At 42.2% G+C, this 24,306-nt stretch overlaps 2 protein-coding genes and 1 long non-coding RNA gene across 35 annotated transcripts in view; 1 reads left to right on the top strand and 2 right to left on the bottom strand.

Moving 5' to 3' along the window:
* LOC114641392 (C-type lectin domain family 5 member A-like) overlaps positions 1 to 24,306 on the bottom strand; it is a 1,576,682-nt gene that overhangs the window by 872,236 nt on the left and 680,140 nt on the right. The gene's annotated exons all lie outside the window — the stretch shown is intronic.
* Positions 1 to 24,306, top strand: part of LOC127527375 (CD209 antigen-like protein E) — a 381,022-nt gene that overhangs the window by 95,672 nt on the left and 261,044 nt on the right. The window lies entirely within an intron of this gene.
* Positions 1 to 24,306, bottom strand: part of LOC114643428 (uncharacterized) — a 54,644-nt gene that overhangs the window by 738 nt on the left and 29,600 nt on the right. The window lies entirely within an intron of this gene.

Raw genomic sequence — 24,306 nt, 5'->3', positions numbered from 1 at the left:
GTGTTTGTGTGTGTCCTGTGGTGGATTGGCACCCTGCCCGGGATTGTTTCCTGCCTTGTGCCCTGTGTTGGCTGGGATTGGCTCCAGCAGACCCCCGTGACCCTGTGTTCGGATTCAGCGGGTTAGAAAATGGATGGATGGATGGATGTTCTGGCAATCACAAGTACTTAATCACGGTCACATATATTTGATTACAATCCGTTACACTTAGCTATGGTTAATTATACTCAACAACAGTCAATTACGTATCATAACAATTGTTATAAAAAATGATTGACTGCTGAATCCATCGATTTACTTTTCAGAATCGAGTATTCCGAACAGCCCTGAAACAATTAGCTACACAAACCGACCCGTTTGTTGTTTAACTGTTAATACTTTCTTAGAGCGCTTAGTACTGCACGGAACCTGAAAGTCGATTCAACATCTTTATGACACTCTGGTATAATTCGTACCCTAGCAGTAAAGTATAATATTATCTAATATTAGTAAAACTTGCAACAAACTCACTGCCGTCTTGATTTCCAACTCAAACTCTGTCTTCTTCTTCTTTCCTCGAAAAGCTTTCAGAAGGATTTATTAAAGTCCACCATTCCTTCGAACTCAACTCAAAAGCAATGCTGGGTGTATCGAAACTGACATCAGAGGGTGTTCCGTGACCGATGTTGGGGCGTTCCGTGATATGAAGGGCATTCCGTGTCTAACGTCAGAGGTCTTGCGGGCTGCAGCTAGACCTTTCTCCACTGTAATGCAGTACATCATGACAGACTCTGTGGTGAACCTGTAGAAGTTAACCAGCAGCTGTTGTGGGACTTGTGCTTTCCTCGGACTCCTCAGAAACTGAAGCTTCTGAAGGTCTTTCTGGGCCATTGTTGTTGTGTTTGTTGTGTGAGACAGGTCCTAGCTGTGGTGTCATCTGTAAACTTTATCATGAGGTTTAGTATCCTGGGTAGATTTGAAGTTGGGAGTGAAGGAGAGGGCTCAGCACACAGCCCTGTGATAGCCCAGTGTTCAGTGTTATGGATGAAGAGAAGTCCTTACTTATGCATGCAGTTTGTGGTCTGTTAGTGAGAAAATCTAAAATCCTGGTGCACAGGTTTGAGTTGAGACCCAAGTTGTTTAGTTTGATAGCCAGTTTGTTGAGGAGGATGACGTTGAAGATGGAGCTGTAGTTTATGAACAGTATCCTCACATAGCAGACCCTCTGCTCCAGATGTGACAGGGCAGTGTGAAGGACCTCATCAACTCTTCTTTTAGAATAGAGACGACTGCAGAGGACTTGAGTCAAGCAGAGACAGCGGCCTGTTCTAAACAGACATTAAACAAGGGTGGTGAACACTAATGTCAGCTGTTAGGCACAAAGCTTCAGGACCCATCCAGGAAAACCAATCAGGGCCAACTGCCATTTGCCACACGCTTGCGCTCTCTGCGTAATAAAAATGACTTTCAGCACACTGGCTGATTGTTCTGTGCAAGTCTCATGTTTTACGACATGCTTCACTCATCACATTTGAGTTGTACTCACAAATCATTTTTGTGTTGCCGTTTATCTTCATCTATAAGAGAGACTTTTTACTGGAAAAGATGGCAACTTTTGAATTTTATAACGTCTTGAAAGAATATTTGTTACCTGAAAAACTGAAGTCCAGCTGAATGAAGAGGATTGAAATGAAATGTGATGTGTGTCTGAGAACTTTATAATGGATACGTACAGCTTTCTGTAAGTCCATCGTATTGATGAAAAAGGCAATAAGGATTTTCATTTTCAGTTGCAATACGACTTGCGTAATCTTGTATATTTAATGGTCGCAGTATTTTCCGTATTAGAGATAATGGATTAATGCATGTATGTCATTTATTTCATAACACCCTATTAGCATTTGCTGGTATGTTTTTGTAATCATTTGTCCACAATATTTGATGTTATGGAGTGAACTGTATGACAATAATTAAACAAATCAATGTTATCGAGGTGTCGAATTAAGAATAGAATTAGGAGTGTGCATCTGACACTCGACGGATATAAAGTGTGCCCTTCAAAGCCATCGGTATTTTTCATTATGCTGACATCAGATTACATCAATACAAAAGTTTATTCTTAAGAGTTAACAAATACTTATATTGACTGACTGACTAAATTAAATACACGAGTAACAACAGCTAAATTATTACAAGAAAGACTGTGCTACTGTCTCCAGGTCTCCAGCCCATATAACACAGCTGGTTTCACTACCATCCTGTAGATCTTCACTTTCACTCTTGCTAATACCCGTCTGCCACAAATCACTCCTGTCACTCTTCTCCACCCATTCCACCCTGCCTGCACTCTCTTCTTCACTTCTCTTCCACAATCCCCATTACTCTGTACTGTTGATCCCAAGTATTTAAACTCATCCACCTTCGTCAACTCTACTCCCCTCATCCTCACCATTCCACTGACCTCCCTCTCATTCACACACATGTATTCTGTCTTGGTGGTCGTTCTGACCTTCATTCCTCTCCTCTCATATCTCCACCTCTCCAGGGTCTCCTCAACCTGCTCCCTACTCTCACTACAGATAACAATGTCATCAGCAAACATCACAGTCCACAGGGACTCCTGTCTCATCTCATCTGTCAACCTGTCCATCAGCATTGCAAATAAGAAAGGGCTCAGAGCCGATCCCTGATGTAATCTCCTCCGTCACTCCTACCACAGACCTCACCACAGTCACACTTCCCTCGTACATATTGTGGTACTGGGATGGAGGTGGTACCCAGCCGGGACGCCCGAGAAGACCGGAGGAGGGCTTGTGCCACCTCCAGACCTCGAGGGGACGACTGCCCTGGGGGCTGCAGGTACAGAGCTGGGAAGCTCGACCCTGTAGGAGCCTATGGTCACCACCAGGGGGACCCCATACCTGGAGAACCCTGGACCTCAGCACTTTCACCACACCAGGCAGTGCTGGGGGGAAGAGGAACAGGGACACCCAGAGTGCTTCCTGGGAGACAACCAGCACTTTCGCCACACTGGGACGTGTCGGTGGGAAATTGCCGGGAACACACCTGGAGCACATCCAGGTGCTTATTTAAAGGGGCCGCCTCCCTTCAGAGATGGACTTGAATCGGGTGGAAGATGGACAAGGTCTCTGGAGGAGAGATGGAGGCAGTCTGAAGACAGAGAGAGAAGGCATTGTGTTGGCCTGGACTGTGGGGTATTGGGAGTCTGTGAGTAGTGACTTTGTAAATATGGAAGCCCTAAATAAATGTGTGTGGGGTGATTACAACGTGTCTGCCTGTCTGTGTCTGTGTCATATTCCACAATATCCTGCACAACTCTTACGTACTTCTCTGCCACTCCCGACTTCCTCATACAATACCACAGCTCCTCTCGAGACACCCTGTCATATGCTTTCTCAGGTCCACAAAGACGCAATGCAACTCCTTCTGGCCTACTCTAAACTTCAACATCAACATCTTCAGAGTAAACGTCACATCTGTGGTGCTCTGTCTTGGCATGAAACCATCCTGCTGCTCACTAATCATCACCTCACTTCTTAACTGAGCTTCCACTACTCTTTCCCATAACTTCATGCTGTGGCTCATCACTTTTATCCCCTGTAGTTACTGCAGTCCTGCACATCCCGCTTATTCTTAAATATCGGCCCACCAGTACACTTCTTCTCCACTCCACAGGCATCTTCTCACTTTTTCCAAGATTCCACTAAACAATCTGGTTAAAAACTCCACTGCCATCTCTCCTAAACACCTCCATGCTTCCACAGGTATGTCATCTGGACCAACGGCCATTCCATTCTTCATCCTCTCCATAGCTGTCCTTACTTCCTCCTTGCTAAGCACTTCCTGATTCACTATCTCCATATCATCCAACCTCTTCTCTCTCTCGTTCTCTTCATTCATCAGCCTCTCAAAGTCCTCTTTCCATCTGCTCAACACACTCTCCTCACTTGTGAGTATGTTTCCATCTTTATCCTTTATCACCATAACCTGCTGCTCATCTTTCTCAGCTCTGTCCCTCTCTGTAGCCCACTGGTCCTTTTCTCCCTCCTTAGTGTCCAACCTCTCCTACAACGCATCATACACCTTTTCTTAGCCTTCACCACCTCTCTCTTCACCTTGCGCCTTATCTCCTTGTACTCTTCAACATTAAGCTGGTGTTCAATATAAAGAGACAGGTTACCTGAAACTGTTAGCATTCTGGCATAAGACAGTTAAGAGACTCGTGTTAGTATAAAGAATTCCTCCACTGAAGGTTTACCATCTTGGTCCAGTGTTGATGCTTTTCAGTGAGATTTCTGACATTTCAAAAATCAATCATTAAAAATGGAAACCGGGAAGTGCAATACACGCCATCCATTGCTGGCAAACGAACAGGACGTCGATTTTATCCGTCAAGGCGTCACCTGTGAATTTTGTGAAAGGGCTAATCCTTACTGATAACACAAGCTGTTCAGAATATTTCGTAGATCGCTAATGTTTTCATTCTGTCATGGCAGTTCATCTTTTAGATTTCTCTTCTCTGAGAATGTAACCAAAATGATTTGAGGTCTGGAATTGATTAGGAATTCTCAGTCCTTCACAGACACTCTTGAAAGAACACACCTCAGATGTAAATAGGACCAAGTTAGGTGCTGAACTGTCATTTGTAACTGTTAACTAGTTAAGAAAAGAAGAAAGAGTTTAAGAAACGGTGAACGGCTCTTTAAGAATCGAACATGAAATTAAGGGCCTGGGAATTAAAAGTGAGCCTTAAAACTGCTGCTTGCACAATAATTGCCTCACTGGCAGTAACTGACGTCTAATTAAAAACATTACTTTGGATCAAAAACCAGCAGCCATTCTGGCCCACCAGGACCTGAACTTCAGCACCCCAGAAATATATTACAGTTTTTCTCAGTTGCTTTGGTGCATTTCTCACAACAAACTTAACATTTGCATAACAGCGAGTGCATTTCTCAAAACACTTAGTGCAAATGGCAAAACATCATGGATGGCCAGCAAAAGCAGGTAACCTCTTCAAAATCCTTAATCCATGCCTCAAAAGCAAGTATTTACATCGCTGAATATGTCAGTGCCATCAAAATGCCAAGTCCATGAATCATCGTCCACGGACATGACAGCCAAAATGTAAAGTCATCTTATCAATATAAAATTGGCACAATCTAAACATTTACTGATGCACAAAACATCTGAATGACAAGGGCAGGAAACATAAAAATACAAAACACCGATTGCGGGAGATTGATTCAAGAAGAATATTTTATTGATTGCACAGGTATATGGTGACATACCATGCACTGCACTTGGAGTCTAGCAAAAAAAATGCATTTCAATACTTTATGCATAACATATGAAATGAAGGAAAACAATATATACATACTGAAACTCTAAATGCTCTCTACAATTGCTGCTGATCCTGTATATTGGGCCACATGTTCTCATCCACATCACAACAGATATCTTCCTTTGCAATGCAGCGTGGAAAGAACCTCCTAGAATGTCTTATCCAGCCTCTGCAGGCGTCTGCTGTTATATCCCCACATGTAGCTTCCATGGCAGCAAGCAGTGTCATTTGTGTATGTGGGTTACGCTCATATACCTCCCACCTCCAAGCTGAGAAGAACTCCTCAATTGGGTTGAAGAATGGGGAATATGGAGGTAGGAATTCCATCAGCATCCTGGGGTGATTGGCAAACCATTGTCTGATTAGGTTGGAGTGACGGAAACTCACATTATCACAAATGATTACATACTGTGGTACATTTTCTTGACCAATGTCCTCTTCAGGAATGAGATCCCTGTAGAGGGTGTTCAAGAAGGTCAGCAGATGTTGGGTGTTGTATGGCCCCACAAGAGGAATGAGTGTGGACCCCATTGTCTGAAATAGCCACACACATAGTGATGTTCCCACCCCGCTGGCCTGGCACATCAACAGTAGCTCCCTGTCCAATCAAATTATGCCCACGTCTTCTTCCTTTGGCCAAGTTGAAGCCAGCCTCATCCATGTATATGAAAATATGTGGTGGTTCACTTGATTCCAGGTCCATTATACGCTGTATCAAACAAGATACTACAGTAAGTTTGATGTAAAATGCATTTTCATTTTGGAGACAATAGAGTCAAATCTAACATATTCATGTTGCTTTCACAGCGGTAGCAAATGTGTCGAGGTGAAATCAACTGTACTGCATGTCGATATACAATGTTGGACTATTTGCTGTACAGTAGATTACAGTTACAGTATTACTGCACATGTTCAGTCTTACCTGCACATACTGGTACCAACGTTCCTGCACTTCTTCACTATTCCTTTCAAATGGTAAATAGTATAACTGCTTCATACTCATTTGGTTTCTCCTCAGCACTCTGTCAATAGTTGAGATGATGACAGACTGGATATTCTCAAACACATCGTTGTCAGCAATAATGGCAGTTTGTATTTCCTTGTCTTATAGCATTATTTGCTATGCCCATAGCACAAATAGCCTCTTCCTGTCGAGGAGTGCAAATAGGCCCCCTGCCACCTCCTCCAGGAAGTCTTGAAGTCCTATGTGTCACAGTAAAAATACAACACTGAATGGACAACAGTAACATACATATTGTCTAGTGTGGACTATTGTAAATATATGACATACTGTAACATTATAAAGTAATACACACAAATACAGAGTAAAATCGTTGATTTACACACCTGTTCTTTCTGTGAAATGTCTGAACAATCGAGGATATGGTTGTTCGCCCCAAATTTGGCTGCACCCTTTGACCTGCTTCAGCCATTGAAAGGCCATAATTTATAACATGGTCCACAATTGTGGCCCTTATTTCATCAGAAACTGGCCTATGTGTTGAACCTCTTCTACCTCTTCTTTTTTGTCTCCTTACACCACACACCCCTACTCTTCTTGGTCTGGGCTGTTGGCCCTGTTCATTTTCTTGCTGTTCTTCCATTTTCAGGTTGTCCTTCCTTGATGTGCTTCCACGCTGCATTGTGCCTTGTCTTTATATGCTTGCCAGCTGCAGGTTCAGGAGCAATGTTAGGGGACTGCTCAGTGATTAGTTGCTTGATTGATCTAAGATCTCACACCTACCCCGAATAATGTGTCACCTGAGAGCAATTTAAGGTGGTGCAGGAATCATTAGTATTGTGAATACAAACCAAAAAAAGTTTTGTAGAAACATATAAAATACACGTGACAGCCAATGATATCTTGTTGAACACTTTTGACTGCAACGACTTACGCAATGAAAAAATGACAAGTTTGTCTGGAGTGTAAGACTATGCAAAAGAGGGCTACACAATGCATTTTGATCATCACGCATAAGCAGTTGATGTATGATATAGCTGAGAATTGCACATAAGCATCTGCCTGAGTGGACTAAAGCAATTGCAAAATAACGAAAACACCCAGAAATTGCTGTTATGATGTGCACAACTGACTAAAGGTTGTGGGAATTGAACGAGCAGTTTTGAGAACTGCAATTCTGTTGTGAGAAATGCACCAAAGCAACTGAGAAATACTTTAAGACAATTTCCCAATCAGAAATGATCTTGTAGAGCGTGTTGGTCACCCTGTGCTGTTTGTAGATATGGGTTAGAAGAATCTCGTGTTTTCATGAGGAATGGAGAGGACAGCATTTTTAGTACAAGGGGCTTCAATGGGGGTCCCATTGGGGTCTGACTGAAGAACAGCAAACACCATTGAGTCATCTATGAGAAGATGAACTCTCAAGTTTCTTGTGTCTGTTACACACTCCACATGTCCTGCCACTGAGAGTCACCCTAACTGAGGGTGACAGTAATCTAAATTGACTGAACAGTGGGCTCACTTTATGAAGAAAATGTGTTCTGTAAAACAACTGACCATCACATAATGAGAAGAAGAAAGAAGAAAAAAGAGAACTCATTTATTTATCATTGAATTTGTACAAAGGCCAATAATGTTACAGAATTAATGCTGAAAACAATGTACTCTGCTGCTGAAGGTGGTTAAGATCTCAATGAAACTATCCAGTGACCATCATGTAAAGTGAAATAACTGAGGCTTTCCAAAGTATTAGTGGTCAAGCACCCCAACAGAACTTCAGTTATTAATATTTGAAAGAAGTAGGTCTGAAGAAGATGACGGTCAGAATAGTTACTTTACACCTGCTGTGACGGGTGGCATCAGCCTCTACCTGTCCGGGACGCCAGCTGGATAGGAGGACTGGGGAAGAGAGTATCTGCAGGGCACTGCATTCTCCGGGATGCTACCATGGATTCCTGCTGGGCACGCTGGGAGTTGGAGTTTGGCACAGCCCTGTTGGGTTCCATGGGGGCTGCAGACCCTACTTTGGGCATTCACCACACCTGGGAGTGATTCTGATTAATGAGCCACCTGGAACAGTCCCAGGCCCTGCCGCCTCACTCCATTCAGGGAGCCAAAGTCGGGAGGACAAGGGATGAAGCCTGTCTGAAGAGGAGCGGAGGAGAAAGGAGAGACAAAGAAGAAGCAGATGACAGCAAGGACTGTGTGTTTGGTGCTCTGTGTACTGTGCTGTTGAGGGGAGTGAGGGAGATGTGCTTCCCTTTTGTTGTGCTGGAACTCGGGTCTTTGCCTGTCTGTGTTGGTGTTGGGGCAGCTGGAGCGCCCCTGGTTTCCACAATGCGAATTGCAGGTTTATCTATTCAGTAGTTAATATCCTTTCCTCCATCTTTGTGTCCATGTTTTCTTATTGGGAGATATGCTGATCCCTCCATTCATCGGTATGCTCATGTGTCTCAGCCTGTCTCGGCCCGTGTTTGCTCTCTTCTCAGACTCTGTCGTTTGCTCGCCACCTGCTGCTTTTTGACTGGCACCAATGGTAGAGCCGCCCGCTGTGAAAACATCATTTGTATTCTTGATAATACTTCTCGTCTCTGAAGGCAACTCTCAGCGCTCCTCCTACTCCTCTCCATGGTATCCTCATGTGTGTCAACCTCTCCTGCTCAGTATTTCCTATCTCCTGTCCTATCTTTGTAAGTTTCTGTCCTTCCAGGTGCAGTCTCAGGTTTTTCTTTTATATAATCCTGTAATCAGTGGACACCTCGCCTCAGCTACACTACCCACCTGTCTATTTTAAGGCTGCATTGGCTGTTTGGCAATGACTCTGTAACACCCAGCGTGACAATGTTTAGTTTCACTTTGGAAATGTTCATATTTTGTTGTATTTGTTATCGGAGTGGAGCAATGGTAGCATCACAAGGAGACCAGGCTTCAAGTCTCGGGTGTCAACTGTGTGCAGTTTGCATGTTCTCTACACGTCACTATGAGTTTCCCTTGGGTGCTCCCGTTCCTCGCACAGTCCAGAGTGTTGCAGGTTAGGTGGATTGCTGTTGGTAAAGTGGCCCCAGTTTGTATTTGTGTGTGTGTGTGTGTGAGTGTGTTCAACTAATGACGGACTGGGACCCTGTCCAGGTGTTGCTCCTGCATAGGTGGGGTAGGCTCCAGCGTCCCCGTGACCCTGCCCTGAATGAGCGCTCTAGGAGGATGCCAGGATGGATGGATGGATATTTTCACCGTTGCCAGTCCTCTGTTTTGTTTTTCATGGGCATGGCCTGTTGGTAGGGGTGTGGTTTCAGAGGCTGTGAACTGTGACATCACTAGCTCCACTGTATAAATGTCAATGATAAGTGCAGTGTTGCCGTTGTCTGTGATTGTGGATATTTTCAGAACAGATGTGTGTGTGCTGCTGTAGTTCTGGTTATCCAGGCTTGGACCTCTGGTGTGTTTATTTGACTCTGAGTTCTGGCTTATATATTGGGCCGTGCTGTAAAATATGTCCAATAATGTGAAAGGGTTTTCACTTTGTAACCTTTAGTGAATTGCAAGTGTGGTTAGTGTGGTTTAGGATTTGCTGTTGGATTTTCAGTCTTCTCAGGTAACCCCCTCCAGCAGGACTTTTGTGGTTCCCGTCGCACACATCATCTGATCTTCTGCATACTCTCCTGCCTTCTGGTCAGAATAACGAGGTTAATGGGTGATTTTAAATTGGCTTAGTGTTGCTGTGAGTTGGTGTGTGACTGGGCCTGACAATTGACTGGGATCCTAACGGGACAGGCATGGCTCCCCTGTAACCCTCATTTCGATTACGTGCTTTGGACAATTTTACACTTTCTGTGTAAAAAATAAAATGGACTTTTACCTAAAAACACAAACAGTTGAGTTTTGAATTTTAGTATAAGCCAATCCAATTATTTGTATGTATTCCTCAAACCGTATCAGCTGGTTGCAGTGCGGTGTTTGTATAAATTATTAAAGCAAGAGGCCTTTTGTGCGACCATCTTTACTAATAATCTGAACTGGGCTGTGGCTGAAAAGAGATGTAGGCAGCACTTCTAGTGTCAGCTGGATGGGATGAGGACAGAAACTGTGCGTAAAGCAGTGCATGAAACAAAGACTTGACAGGCTTAAATACTAGGGTGGTGAGTTCAGGCATTCTGACTTGTTCTTCTTCATGAAGATCACACCTCCAACCCAATCTGCAGCTCCAGTGGAATTGTGTGACCAAAGTCCCAAAGCCATGCAGGGCTGACACAGTGACCTGATGGCAAACATGATGGCCGCTCTGTAAGACCTGTGTCTGAGCCTCCAGTGACACCACAATCAAATCATGACAAGTATTATCAAGAAGGCCCATCCAAGAATGTTCTTAAAGCAGCATCTGAGGACATGCCATCTCCCCAAAGCAACATTGGTGTAGTTTTACTCAGCCGTCCTCGGATCCATTCTGACCTGACCTGTAACTGTCTACTGTGGCGCTGCCTCTGTTCAGGCTCAGGTCCATCATCAGAGACCACAGGCTGTGACTTACCACCCAGTCAAGTCCAGGATGAGGGAGCATGCAGCAAAGATCATCGCTGGTCCAAATCACCCTGGCAGCACCGACTCAAAGACTTCCCTCCGGCAAACCACTTCAAGCGGTGAAAGTTAAAACAACACGTCACTTAAACCGTTTTAATTCAATGCGGTTATCCTGATAAGAAGGGTTGAGTTTTTCTCAGTGCCTGTGTGGACTTTTCTAGCCTCATATTTTATTCTATTTTATCTTTAATATTCAGTGCCGTCCTTGTGTGCCGTGTCAGTGCTATCAGACCAACTCCTAGTACGCATTACTCTACCTGTCCAATGAAGGGAATTCTGATTCTGACTCGAGTTCAATGGCCAAGTTCAAATTGAAACAGAAGTAAAACTATAAATAATGTTAGAATGAGTGTATTTATTGGTTCTTGTTAAAAATACTAAGATTCAGTGCTCTACTGCACTTACTGCCAGAACAGTTTAGTTCAAGTAGGAGCAGAAGACATCAAGAAGCTCATAGATGGTTTGTCCTCATGACCTGAAACAGGTATACTAAATATAATAATATCAAATACTAAATAAACTTCTAATGTCAATATAATGCAGCCAGCCATTCTTCAGCAGCTTATTACATTAAGGGTCTCCTGGCAATGCTGCACATTAGCAGAGAACTTCCACTGGATGAGACGACAGTCCATTGCAGAGCAGGCTTACATACACAGCCAGACTGACACATACAGGACCAGTTTAGAAGTGATGAAGTATAAAGTTTACACGACCATTACTGTCACGTGTACAATGTACAATGAAATTCTTCTTTGCTGTACTCCTCAACATACAATACATCTCCGTGATTAGCGACTACAACAACCTTACTCAGACAGCGCGGCCCAAAAGTAATAATAATACAAGAATTGTGTGTTTGCTGTGACCCTGAAATGGATTAAGTGGGTCTGATAAGAAATGGATGACTCGACTAATAAAGTCAGGTAGTAACTGACACTTAGAGACAGAGAGCAAAGGGGGCTCTCTCTATTACAGCGGGCTTCTCCAAAGTGCACAATCAACCTGAGTTTATTCCACAGAGAAAGTGACATATCAAGGAAATTGTATACACATTAAAATATTCATGTGTGGTATTCAAACCCAGACACAAACAGGCAGACATAGAATGTCCCAAAAACACACACTTTTTAATTCTTCCTGCTCTGCACAACACAATAACAGAGCACCAATCACCAATAATAAGTCCGTCTCTTTCCTTTGGACTTCCTTCTGCCGCCTCCACTCATCCCGTCTCAAGCTCCATCCTCTGCCTCCCAACTCCAGCTCCCCGAGTGGAGTGAGGCAGCCGCTTTCATATAGCACCCAGATGTGCGCCACGTGCTCACCAATTAACATCCAGCAGCACTTCTAGGTGTGGCAGGAGCGCTGCATTCCCCAGTTCCAGATCTTCCCAGGTGTCCCCTGGTGGTGGCCATGACGCTCCACAGGGTTGGGCTCCCCAGGTCCGTGGCCCCCATACAATCCAGGGATACTGAACTGTTGTGTTCCAGGGAAGATACTGTCCTTCTTCTGCTCCTTCCCTTCTCGCGGAATCCCAGTGGGGCAAGGTCCCTGGATATCTGTCACACATGTTAAAACCAAATGCCTAACTACTGAAATAAAGAAATGGAACTACTCTGATTTGATTTGGAGGCAAACCTGTTTGTATCACCTCAAGCTGAAGCATCCATAAATTATATAAAAGCGTAATTGAAGTAAAACTGGCTGCTCATCTTAACTGTGTTTTTGACCATTGACTAAAATGCCAACCAATGTTTATTGCTGCTGGGATAAGCTCTGGCTCCCCACAACTCAGAACTGGCAGGTTTGAATGTTTCTTTGTTTGTTCTTTACCTCTTAGAGGATCGTGGAATAAAGATCATTCTAAAGCAGAACAGCATACTTCACTTCTATATTGTGTTAGGCACATCAGGCCGCATTCAAGACGAGTCTGAAAAATGTGTCATGGATTTGATGGACAAGGTAATCAGTTACTTGAACTTCTGCACAGCTTTTCAACGAACCAGAGTGGAACAAGTCCTCAGCTCATTCACTTGTTTCTAGATTTCTAAACTGATCAGGACTTATGAAGTTTCCCCAAAATCTGCAAGTTCATCGTCTGCCTCTGCTACAATAACTGTCGTTGACATTGTGGATTTGCGTATGGATGCTGCTCAAGCCACACTAACGTTACAAATCTGAGTGTAAATCATCAGGCAGTTTTGTGTTTCTTTCAGTAATTTAAAAACGGCTTCTGCTGTTGTTACAATGATAACCACAATTAGTATGCTGTGACTTATCCACTTGTCAAAAAGATAAGAATCCAGACCGGGGAGGAGAAAGGGAGCAGACCCAGAAGGAAGATGGACAGGCAGTCCTTTGAAAGGGAAAAATATCACTGGGGGCTTTTTACTCCAGCACACTAGATGGCAGCTGCCCCAAACGGTGCCCAGTGGAGAGCCAGCAGGGCATGCAGGGAGATGTAGTCTGGTAGAGCAGCCCTGCTGGGGTCACTGGGTGTCTCAAGATGGTGCTACAGGGAGACAAGCTTCCTGCTGTGATGGACTTCCGTATGACCCAGAAGTGCTTCCATCGGCCAATGGCCCTGGCACCAGAACTACTCCCGGGTCCTTGATAAAAGGGACCGCACTGCCTTGGCCAGGCGAGTCGGAGCTGGGAGGAAGAGAAGGAACACTCGACTGGAGGAGGGCAGTGCGGTGGTGAGGGAAACTGTAGTGGAGAATTGAATTGTGGCGTGAGATAACCTGTGGTTTTGTGCTTTTACAAATTTAGAAAGGATTTTGATGAATAAACCAACATGTATTTGAACCTGGGACTGTAATTGAGTGTTCGTGTCAGGGCTTGTTGCTTGCTGGCGTCCCGGTTTTCATCACAAATACCATATTATTTTACTGTCACATAAATGGAATGTACATACTGTAAGAAAAATCACAGACAAGCATAAAGTGTTGGGGAACCCGCAGGCAAGCCCTGTAAAATGATTTAAAAATACATTGAGAAGGAGAATCGTCTTGACAGACGCGAGCCTTCCAGTAATAAGGAAGAGGCAGATCCAGGTGCACAGGCACTAGAAGTGATGTCACGAGCGGTAAAACAAAACGGGACAACAACCAAACATCAGTAGAGCAAGACCAGCCATGAACATCAACACCAGTGGTCTTGTAGTCCTTCACCTCTTAAGGCCACCACTGCTAGACACCTCTGGTGCATGGTGCTCATGAACCTCTGAATCTTCAGAAGGGCCTGACAAGTTGTATGGGCAGATGTTGAGATCCACGGCATCAACAAGGTGAAGGTCAGGAGGAAACGCAGGCCAGGGCAGGCTGTGCAGATCTCAGAGATTTAAAGACAGTAAGACACACCATTTGAATGAGTAACCTTTAGCACATCTGCCAAAGGAGTCGCCCTTTTGAAGTTAAGCCTTCATCTCCTACAATGTTCATTATTATTAATTAAATATTATATTCACAGACACCCACAACGCACGCTGTTATAGATCTTCTTCAATGATCTGTGCAGGCTTTTCTTTTAAAAACATTGTAGAGGACTCCAGACTCCATTAAATCCATGGCATTATAGTGCAATAAAGACATGTCTCAAAGATTTGGTTTCATTTTACTTTCTCATATACAAAGTATAGGGAAAGTGATGTAATCGTGGAGATTGTGATGAATCTCAATATTTTAGACCTCTCTGAGTCAGAAAATACCATTTTTACCATGTCAGTGTGTGCGTCTGTGTGTGTGTATATGTGTAAACACAATAACCTGAGTACACTTTCACTTAGGTCCACCAACCATACAGGTATTAGGTACAAGACGTACATTTCTATCAACTTTTGGGCTATTTCCATTAACCAGAAGTGGTACTTTACTTTTTATTCATGCAGCTGCAGAGTTTGATTTATTCAAATTTACTTTTATAATAATTGTTCAATATATTATTCACTTGATTTAATTTGTTGTTGATGGTTCATATAAAAATATAATCATTGTCTTGTGGTTTACTCCTCAAATATCCATCTCCATATCTGAGTATACGAGAAAGTCGAGGAGAGAGAACTCCTGATTTTTTCTTGAAATGACAAGAACTCTGCAGACCTCCAAAGAGCAGCAAACAAGGAATGAGAACTCAACAGCCATGAAGTTGTAGACCTTGAAGTGAAGAAGACACCATGAACTGGTCCTTTACTTGACAGAGCGTCACTCTCGCCACTCTCTAGCTATTGACGTATGTATGCTTATGTGCAGCTCCACTGACAGTCACATGTAATACAATGTTAATACACATTAGTGACAGGAATGTCAACTGGTTGTGATTTTAATAAAATCAGTAAATGAATTTAAACAATTAGACAAATAACTTGTATTAAGAAAGACCTGACACTTGGTTTATAGTTTTTATTGTTCTGTCGTCCATGTAATCCATCAACATCCAAATTACAGCATTTACTCCAAGACAAATCAGAGCATTGATGAGTTTGATGATACGACATCGCTGTTATTGAACTGAACGATATTATCAATAAAATAAAAATGACACTAAAAGTCAGTAAGGAAGAACTTCATGGTTTGTTATTCAAGATGAGTTATTATGTTCTGATGTTCAGATTATTCAAAGACTACTGAAGAATGTTTGCTTTCCCTCATTTATTAGAACACTAGGGGGCTCCGCCCCCTGCTCGCTTCGCTCGCCAACCCCTGGTGTTGGGTAATTCCAAATAGCGTGATGTATGTATGAGACATAGCATAGTGGGAAGGTGTAGATTACGCATATAGGATGCAAAGAATAAACTGCATGGCACATTGTACAGATTTATTGGAAAATTTCCTTGCACACAACATTAGTAGTAAAGATGGTGTCTTGTTCTTGAATGAGTTTTCCTTGGCATGGATCATTTATAACTTTAACTTTAACGTCAGATGACCGTCGAACTCGTGAGAAGGCTACATAATGTTGTCCATGTCCAAATACGGGCTCAGAGAGGTAGATGCCAACCTTGTCCATGGTTTGTCCTTGTGATTTGTTGATGGTCATGGCAAATACAGGTTTAATGGTTCATTCGTTGATAGATTGCGTCATTTGGATCTAAGATGTAGATTTGTGCATATTTGCGTTCTTGATTTGTTTCAGGGTGTAATATTTGTCCACATACGCGACAGCAGTATGGGCCATTGCCTTTTGGTGGCCTGATATTTACTCCAGTAGATGCAAAAGCAAATGAACTATTGTAGGATCTAATGCAGTTCATAAAGTTTTTACTTTCAGGCACATCGTTAGTTAGAAGCTTCTGTAGATATTCAGGATATGAATGTAAAGGAGGCAGTCTAACTTGACCCTTTTGACAACAACGTGTAAACTCATTAGTTGTATTGCCAGTTGTTTCTTCAGGGAAGTTAAGTGAATGACAATGATTGCAAATGACATTCATTAATCCAAATGAATTTTCATGAATAGTGGACTCATTATAGAACACGTTGTCAGCCAACTGGCGGAATCGTTTAGCAGGTGTTTGTTGTTCATGTCTTTGACGTTTATGTTTTGCTTGTGCTGTTTGAGAGGCGCGTTGTTGTATGTCCAGTATTTGGGATGTGTTGTTTTGGAATTGTAATCGCTTTGCTTGTGTTGTGCGAGACGCCCGTTGTAGTTGCCGGCGTTAATTGTTTTTATTGAGCTTGTTCCGTTTTTGTATCCCGGTCAGTCGAGCTCTGTCTTTTTGGAGCCTTGCCTGCTTGTTTTCCGGCATTTTAGATGCGCGTTGTAGACGTCTGCGTTCATTTATTTTTTCCCGTCGCTCCCGTTTTTGTATCTCTGTGACTCGAGCTCTTTCCTTTTGAACCCGTGCCTGCTTCGCTTCAGCAGTTTGAGACGCGCGCTGCATGCGTCTACGTTCATTGTATCTGTCCATCTGGGCTCGTTTCTGTAACTGTGTTAGTCGAGCTTTGCGTTTTTGGAGCCGAGACATTTTTTCTTCCGCGGTTTCAGAAGCGCGTTGTAGGCACCGACGTTTATTGTTTGTTTTCATGCGGGTTCGTGTTTGTGGTCCCGTTACTCGAGCTGTATCGTTTTGTACCCGTGATCGTGAATTCATGACTTGTTTGTTCTCTATCGTTAGCAATATTGGTTAAGTAATAAGGAGGATCGCACTCACTGTTAATATGGAGCATTTTCTGTGGTTGTACGGTTAATAGTGCATCACTGTAATGAGATTCACCTATGCTGTATAGATGATATTTACTCCGGTAGATGCAAAAGCAAATGAACTATTGTAGGATCTAATGCAGTTCATAAAGTTTTTACTTTCAGGCACATCGTTAGTTAGAAGCTTCTGTAGATATTCAGGATATGAATGTAAAGGAGGCAGTCTAACTTGACCCTTTTGACAACAACGTGTAAACTTATTAGTTGTATTGCCAGTTGTTTCTTTAGGGAAGTTAAGTGAATGACAATGATTGCACTCCGTAGTCTGTCCCGTTTTACTGTGTTGTGGGGGTGTGAGTCCTCTTTTTCAGTACTATCTCGGGCTTGATTTGTGAACTTTTGTGGACTCCTTAGACTGTCCCGTTTCACTGTTAGGCAGGGATAGTCTGATTCAAATATCTTGTGTTGTCCGTATGTGTGGGGTTTCTGTATGATCTCGAGTGTTCGCTTGCGGTTGCTCTTTGGTTTTTGAGCCTCAATCTCGGGCTCAATGGGTGACCGTGTGTGGAGTCTGTAGTCTGTTCCGTTTCACTTTGGGGTGTGTGTCTGACTCCTCTTTTTTGTGTGATATGGGCACGTTGCCTCATTTCTTATTTCTGTTAGTGGAGGTGTGCTTTGTGTTTCATTTCTTATTTATGTTAGTGTGTGGACTCCGTAGTCTGTCCTGTTTGGAGTGCTATGGGTTTTGTGTGGCGGTTGGTGTGCCAGGGGCACGTTGCCTCATTTCTTATTTCTGTTAGTGGAGGGGTGCTTTGTGTCTCATTTCTTATGTTAGTGTGTAGACTCCGTATCTTTGTGGCGCTGGCGTCTGACTCCTTTTTTTTGTGTGCTAGGGGTGCGTTGTCTCATTTTTTTTTTCTGTTAGTGGAGGGGGGCTTTGTGTGTCGTGGGTCTGAATCCTCTTTTTTGTGTGCGTCCCATTTCGTGTGCTATGTCCTTTTTTTTGTGTGCTGGGGGCGCATGGGCTGCGTGTGGCGCTTGCGTCTGACTCCTTTTTTTTGTGTGCTAGGGGCGCGTTGCCTCATTTCGTTGGAGGAGGGCTTTGTGTGGCGCATGCGCACTACGTCTTTTGTGTCCACGGGCACGACCCTGCGTCCATATCTGGTTTACCATTCTCGTTTAGTAATATGGATAAACGGAACACTGAACAATGCCAATTGTGTTAAGTACAGGAGAGAAGCAGACACATGAATCAACTTGATGCAATGATTTAATTGTCATTCATTTTAATGTCATTAACTAACACTCCTTCAGAGACCGACGGAGGCTCAGTGTGCCTGACTCTCTTAAGAAGTTAAACATTCATTTAGAAAATGTTTTCATAGATAATGTCATTGGTTTTTTATTAAATGTCGTGTTTGCATTCCCTGCACTGGAGAGCCGAGGAGGGCACTGCGACTGAAACCTGAAGTGACCTGCAAGGATTTGTTGTCTTAAATATCATGGTATCCATGTTTTTATTTGAACCATTCCTGCCTCATCCTAACATAGTCTGCTATTATTACAATAACCTTCATAAATTAATATGATTAGTAAGAGGATGGAGAGATCAATGGATGGATAAAGAGTCAACTTCTTTATATTAATGTCTTCTTCAAAATAAGACCAAAGTCAGGCATTGCTTTTGGTTTTTGAACGCTTTATCTTTTTTACTTTGCTCTTTGTTTTACTCATTGACTTTGGTTACCTTCTTGGTGGTCTTCCTGGCTCTGACCCCACTTTTGCTTTTGGGCTATGAATTTTACGCTTGCCATCCTCTGATGAGTACAAACAACACCCATCAACACATCTGTCTCACAAGAAGAAAGAACTAAAATGTCAAAGCACAGTGAAATAAGGGGATCACAATGAGGGTTTGTGAAAAAGGACAACCTAAGGCTTACAAGTCCAATCCTTCATCGAGTACTCAGAATCCAAAAACAAAGCAATAAAATCCACAAGAACCATAAAACCAAGAAACGTCCTCACAAAGACTGCAATGCACTCCTACAATAACATGCAGAGAGACGTAATCAACGTCCTCAACCTGAACACATCGGGGCTGAAGGTGAACCCTCAGCAGTAACATCAAGGTGGCAATGCCAGAGATCATGGACCCTCATAGTTTGCCTCAAGTCCTGTGCAGTCGTCTCTATTCCTAAAGAATCCCTGAGTGACTATCACCTGGTGGCCATGACCCCTGTAGTTATGAAGAGCTTTGAGCGACTTGTCATCAGACACAAGAAGAGCAACATCCCCACCTCCCTGGACCAATACCAGTTAACTTACAGGGCAAATAGGTAGGTCAACTGGGGACACTGTCTCAATTGCCCTTCACACTGCCCTGTGAAATCTGGAGCAGACGGTCAGCTATGTGCGGATGGTGTTCATAAACTACAGCGTCATCTTCAACGTCATCCTCCTCAACAAACTGGCTATCAAACTAAACAACTAAAGAACAATTTCTCTATTTTTTCTGATCTTTACTTTTAGTCTGTATATTCATATTAAGTGTGCTTCTCATAGTTTAATGTGAAGTTAATTTATTGACTTCTCTCATATACTTTGATCTAAGGCATCTATAGGCTTTACTACAAGTGATATTTCATTGTATGTACGGTGACAATAAAGGTGTCTCACATCAGCTGACGTCACTGCTCAGAATGCTCAAGACGGGCTCTGTGCGGTCAACTGAAGAAGTTCTCAGCTGACAATGAGTTTTTACTCGACCTTTTCACTTGTAGTCTTTACTCCTTCGCTCTTGTTGCATCTGCAGGACTCTCTGCACTGTTTATTCTCTTAATGCTCCTTGTATGTTATAAACCTCTTGAGCCTAACTTTCCCCCAGTTTGTCGTCTCCCAGCCAAACCTGTACTGGCTGAGCTAGTGTATCTATCGCTTATCAACTTATTACATATTTTTAACTTCTGACATGGGCATCTATAAAATGTTTCTTCTTCCTCTCAGTGTGTGTTCTCATTCACACTTCTATGTGCATTGATACTTATCATGTCTCTCGTCACCCATTATTTGAGTTCCAGAGCTTAATCTCACACTTGTCTCCGAGCCAATGGCTTATCCTATACCAGGGGTCTGCAACCTTCACTATGAAAAGAGCCATTTTGCCCCCTCTTCCTCCAAAGAAAAATAGTCTGGAGCCGCAAAACATAACACAGCTGATAAACTTTTAAAAGTTTTAATCTTTTTTAAGATTTTACATGTTACAACCACGGAATACAACAAACAGAAGTGCAGTGTGCATGTGTAGGGCTACTTTGAAATAAATTAAACTGAACTATGCAGGTCTATTTGGATCCTTCCTATACCTGTGTAAAATTAAAATAAAAACTAGCCCACTTTAATATAAATAAAACATTTAGCTGTAGCTTAGCAGCTTTAAAAAAGTAAACATAAAATTCCATTTCAGTGTGCTGAATCAACTGAAGCACCTGAACATACAAAAAAACCTACATCAGCTCCGGGTCCGAAATGAATGTGTTTTGTTTTTTCTGAAAAATAATAGCTTATTAAATGCTATTGTTGTCACCTGTTTAAAGTGACTTCTGTTTCTGAAGTTCGCTGCTGATCATCTCTATGTTGGGGCTGTACAATGTGACTTTGACCTTCACACAGGACTGCAGGTTCTCATGTGTGAGGCGGGAGCGATATTTGGACTTTATGAAGTTCATGCTTGAGAAAACTTGCTCACTTAAGTTTGTTGAGCCAAAGACGGACAGGACTCCAAATGCATATTTTTTCATGTTCATATACGTTTCAGGAATGGCACTCCATGTGTCGAAAACAAATGTGTCGGGTTTGGGGAGGTTTTAAATATCACTCCATTTGTGCTCTTTAGCGAGAGTAGCCTTCTGACGGGTGACTTCTTCAAGATCCGCTGTCAGGCATTTGAACTTGGACACCCATTAATCTTTATCTGCTATGTCATCCAGTTAAATTTCTAGATCGGGCTTACTTACTCCTGTGAATGCGGATGTGTTCAGCAGGGATGGGTCGATGTCCAGGGGTGTGACAGGGAAGGAGAGAGTGTTTTTTTTCTTTCTGAACTCACTGAATCTTTCTCTAAATGCAGCTTGCATTTTCTGAACAATTTCCCGTTTGTTTTTAAAGTCGGAGAATAGATGCTCTGATATTTTTATGAACGATTCTTTCATGTATTCTCCGTCTGTGAACGGCTTACCCCTCCTTACGATCTCTTGAGCTGCCACAAAACTAGCGGCTGTAGTTGACTGTGTAGAAGTGATCCACTTTTTGAAAGTATGTTTGCTCTGTTCAGCTTTCCGTTGCAGTTTCCGAAATTGCTCTCTTTCGCTTATCTTTTCGCTTATTTTCAGTGAATGCTGAGAGCTTGTTTTGAAAATGTCTTTCAACGTTACATTTTTTGTTGTTCGATAATTTATCGGCACATATTAAGCACACCGGTAAGCCAGCGTCGTTGGCGGTGAAGGCAAATGCTTCTGTCCACGCAGAATTAAACTCTCTAAATTAGATGTTAAAATGTATAACAGTAGTAGTAGTAGTAAATAAACATATATATATATATATATATATATATATATATATATATATATATATATATATATATATACAGTATATATATATATATATATATATATATATATATATATATATATATATATATATATATATATATATATATATATATATAAAAATACAAGTTAAATTAAGAAATTGCAATCATTCATTTTCATGGTTTTTCTTTTTTTGTCAAGGCCAAAGGGAGCCACTACAAGGAGGCTGAAGAGCCGCATGTGGCTCCAGAGCCGCGGGTTGCCGACCCCTGTCCTATACCATCGTAAGACCCCGGAGCTCATATACATTTATCCAGTGTTTCCTCAACAACTGGGCGCTTTTATGACCTGCTGCTTTGGAACTTATCAAAGACCTCCTCTCTACCCAGAGGAACCAACGTTCACCTTCTGCAATTGACAATTAAGAGATGGCTCAGGAAAAGTATGCTGATTCTGCTGTTTCAATACGGATGGACGCTGCCACACTCAAGACTCTCAGACCATCATTCATTCATTCAGAGGCAAGAAACAAGAAATGCGTATTACAGTCTTAGTCAAATGTTAGTGACTTACCCATTTTATTGGTTTAATAAAAAATCTCTGACCTTTGTTAGGCGCCACTGAATGTGCAGTTTTCCAGGTTCTCGTCCTGTCAACTGGAACACTCGGCCTCTTCCTACTCACAGTGCGGCTCACCAAATGATATTGTGGATGAGAACTTTCCTGTGTCTTCAAAGAAGGCAGTGATGGAGCTCAGATGAGAATGCAGAACATGTCTTTATTTGTACAGAGTATGCACAAATGTCTCGGCCCATGGAGTGAACAATCAGTCAGAACAACTATTACCTTAAGTGACACATCACGCCATCTGACTCTTAATATGCAGAACTTCATCATCTTAACCAGTCAACTACAGCCACAAGTAACTTCATACACAGTACATGTCCACTCTCACATTATTCTGTCTCTTTAATAAGGGAGTTCTGCAGATTCTCCCATCGATGTTATCATCGCTTCATATGAAGGCCGTTTGGCTTCCCATCAGTTTATCTTCACTTTCTAAAGGGGTGTTCATTACTCATTTACCTCATTTTAACCTTCATAATGACTTTGGTGGCTCCCCTAACATGAGCTTTAAGGAATATTTAGATAACCATTTAGTTATATTCAGTCCTCATCTTTATGTTTAATAATTCATTGTTATAACTTCATATAAGTATACTTGTATTAGATTGTAAAACATATTAAATGTTTGATTAAAAGTTCTCTACAAGCTAAAGTAGCTAAAATTAGAGAGTCTGCATAAACAATAACTCTTAGTTTGTGTGGCAAAGAGAAAAAGACGCATTAAACATCTCCGCTCAAGTTTACCAGAAGGCACATGGGAGACTTGGACATCAGCTAGAAGAAGGTTCTGTGGCTTGATGAGGTGACAAGTGAGCTTTTGGGCCATCAGACTAAACACCAAGTTTGTTATAAGCCAAGCACTGAAGCACATCATCGCCACCATGAAGCATAGGGTGGCAGCATCAGGCTCTGGGGATGTTTCTCTGCTGCAGACACAGGAAGGTTTATGAGGGCAGAAGGAAAAATGAATGCAGCAAAATACAAAGAAATCCTGCAGGAAAACCTGATGCAATGTGCAAGAAACCTGAGCCATGAGAGAAGATTTGTTTATCAAGAAAGACAACTACTGGGAGCAATGATCCAAAACTACACAGCAATGGCTTCAGAACAGCGATGTTCATGTCCTGGAGTGGCCACGTCAGAGTCCAGATCTCAAGTCACTTGACAACTTGTGGCTGGACAGGAAAAGGACTGTTCACTGACAATCTCCATGACACCTGATAAAGTCTGAGCAGCTCAGTGACAAAGAATGGAGGAGAAATGTGCAAAATGATAAGAGACAGAGAGAGCTGTGCACACAGGGGCCAAGGGGGCATCTACTATCTGAAACACCACATCACTTCATCCAAAAGAGGGAGGATAGAAAGGGACATTTGGCAGAGCAGGAGACAACATGAAATGAACAGGAGGGTGGCTTGGATCATCAAACTAACTGAGTGGACAGAAAGATCACAAATTTCAAAAATGCAAAGAGCAGAAGTTAACACAGCAATTCAAATATGTAAAGTGTGACATATCTCCTAGCACAGAGAAGTTCATTCACTCAAAGTCAGAATAGAAATAAGGACACTGGTCAAGGAAGTCAAACAGACTTTATTAAGCAATTCAGATTTATTCTGCACAAAGTATCACAGAGCACAGCATCTCAAGTTAAGAATACAACAAAACACAGCAATGCAAGATCAATGATCAACTACATCAAATGGATTAAATTAAATATACCAAATTAGATCAAATGTAATAATCAGATTTTATTAAACAATTCAGATTTATTCTGCACAAACTATCACAGAGCACAGCATCTCATGTTAAAAATAAAATGGAAATCAACACAATAAAACACAGCAATGTAAGATCATTTGAGAGATGAGCCCCTAGAACAAATCTGCAAAAGTACAAATATATACTGGATGATAAAATAAAAACAAGTGAAGATCAAAATATAAAGATAATTAACATGACAGAGTTCAGCACCTGCGACGTAAGCAAAAAAAAAAGAAAACCATCAATATGAATAAAATTAAAAATATCAACTCAAGTGACAGAGTGAAATGAGAAACGTCACT

This window comes from Erpetoichthys calabaricus, chromosome 4 (assembly GCF_900747795.2).
Source record: "Erpetoichthys calabaricus chromosome 4, fErpCal1.3, whole genome shotgun sequence".
Taxonomy (NCBI): domain Eukaryota; kingdom Metazoa; phylum Chordata; class Cladistia; order Polypteriformes; family Polypteridae; genus Erpetoichthys; species Erpetoichthys calabaricus.
The sequence above is the reverse complement of the archived record's forward strand: the minus strand, read 5'-3'. Positions and strand labels throughout refer to the sequence as shown.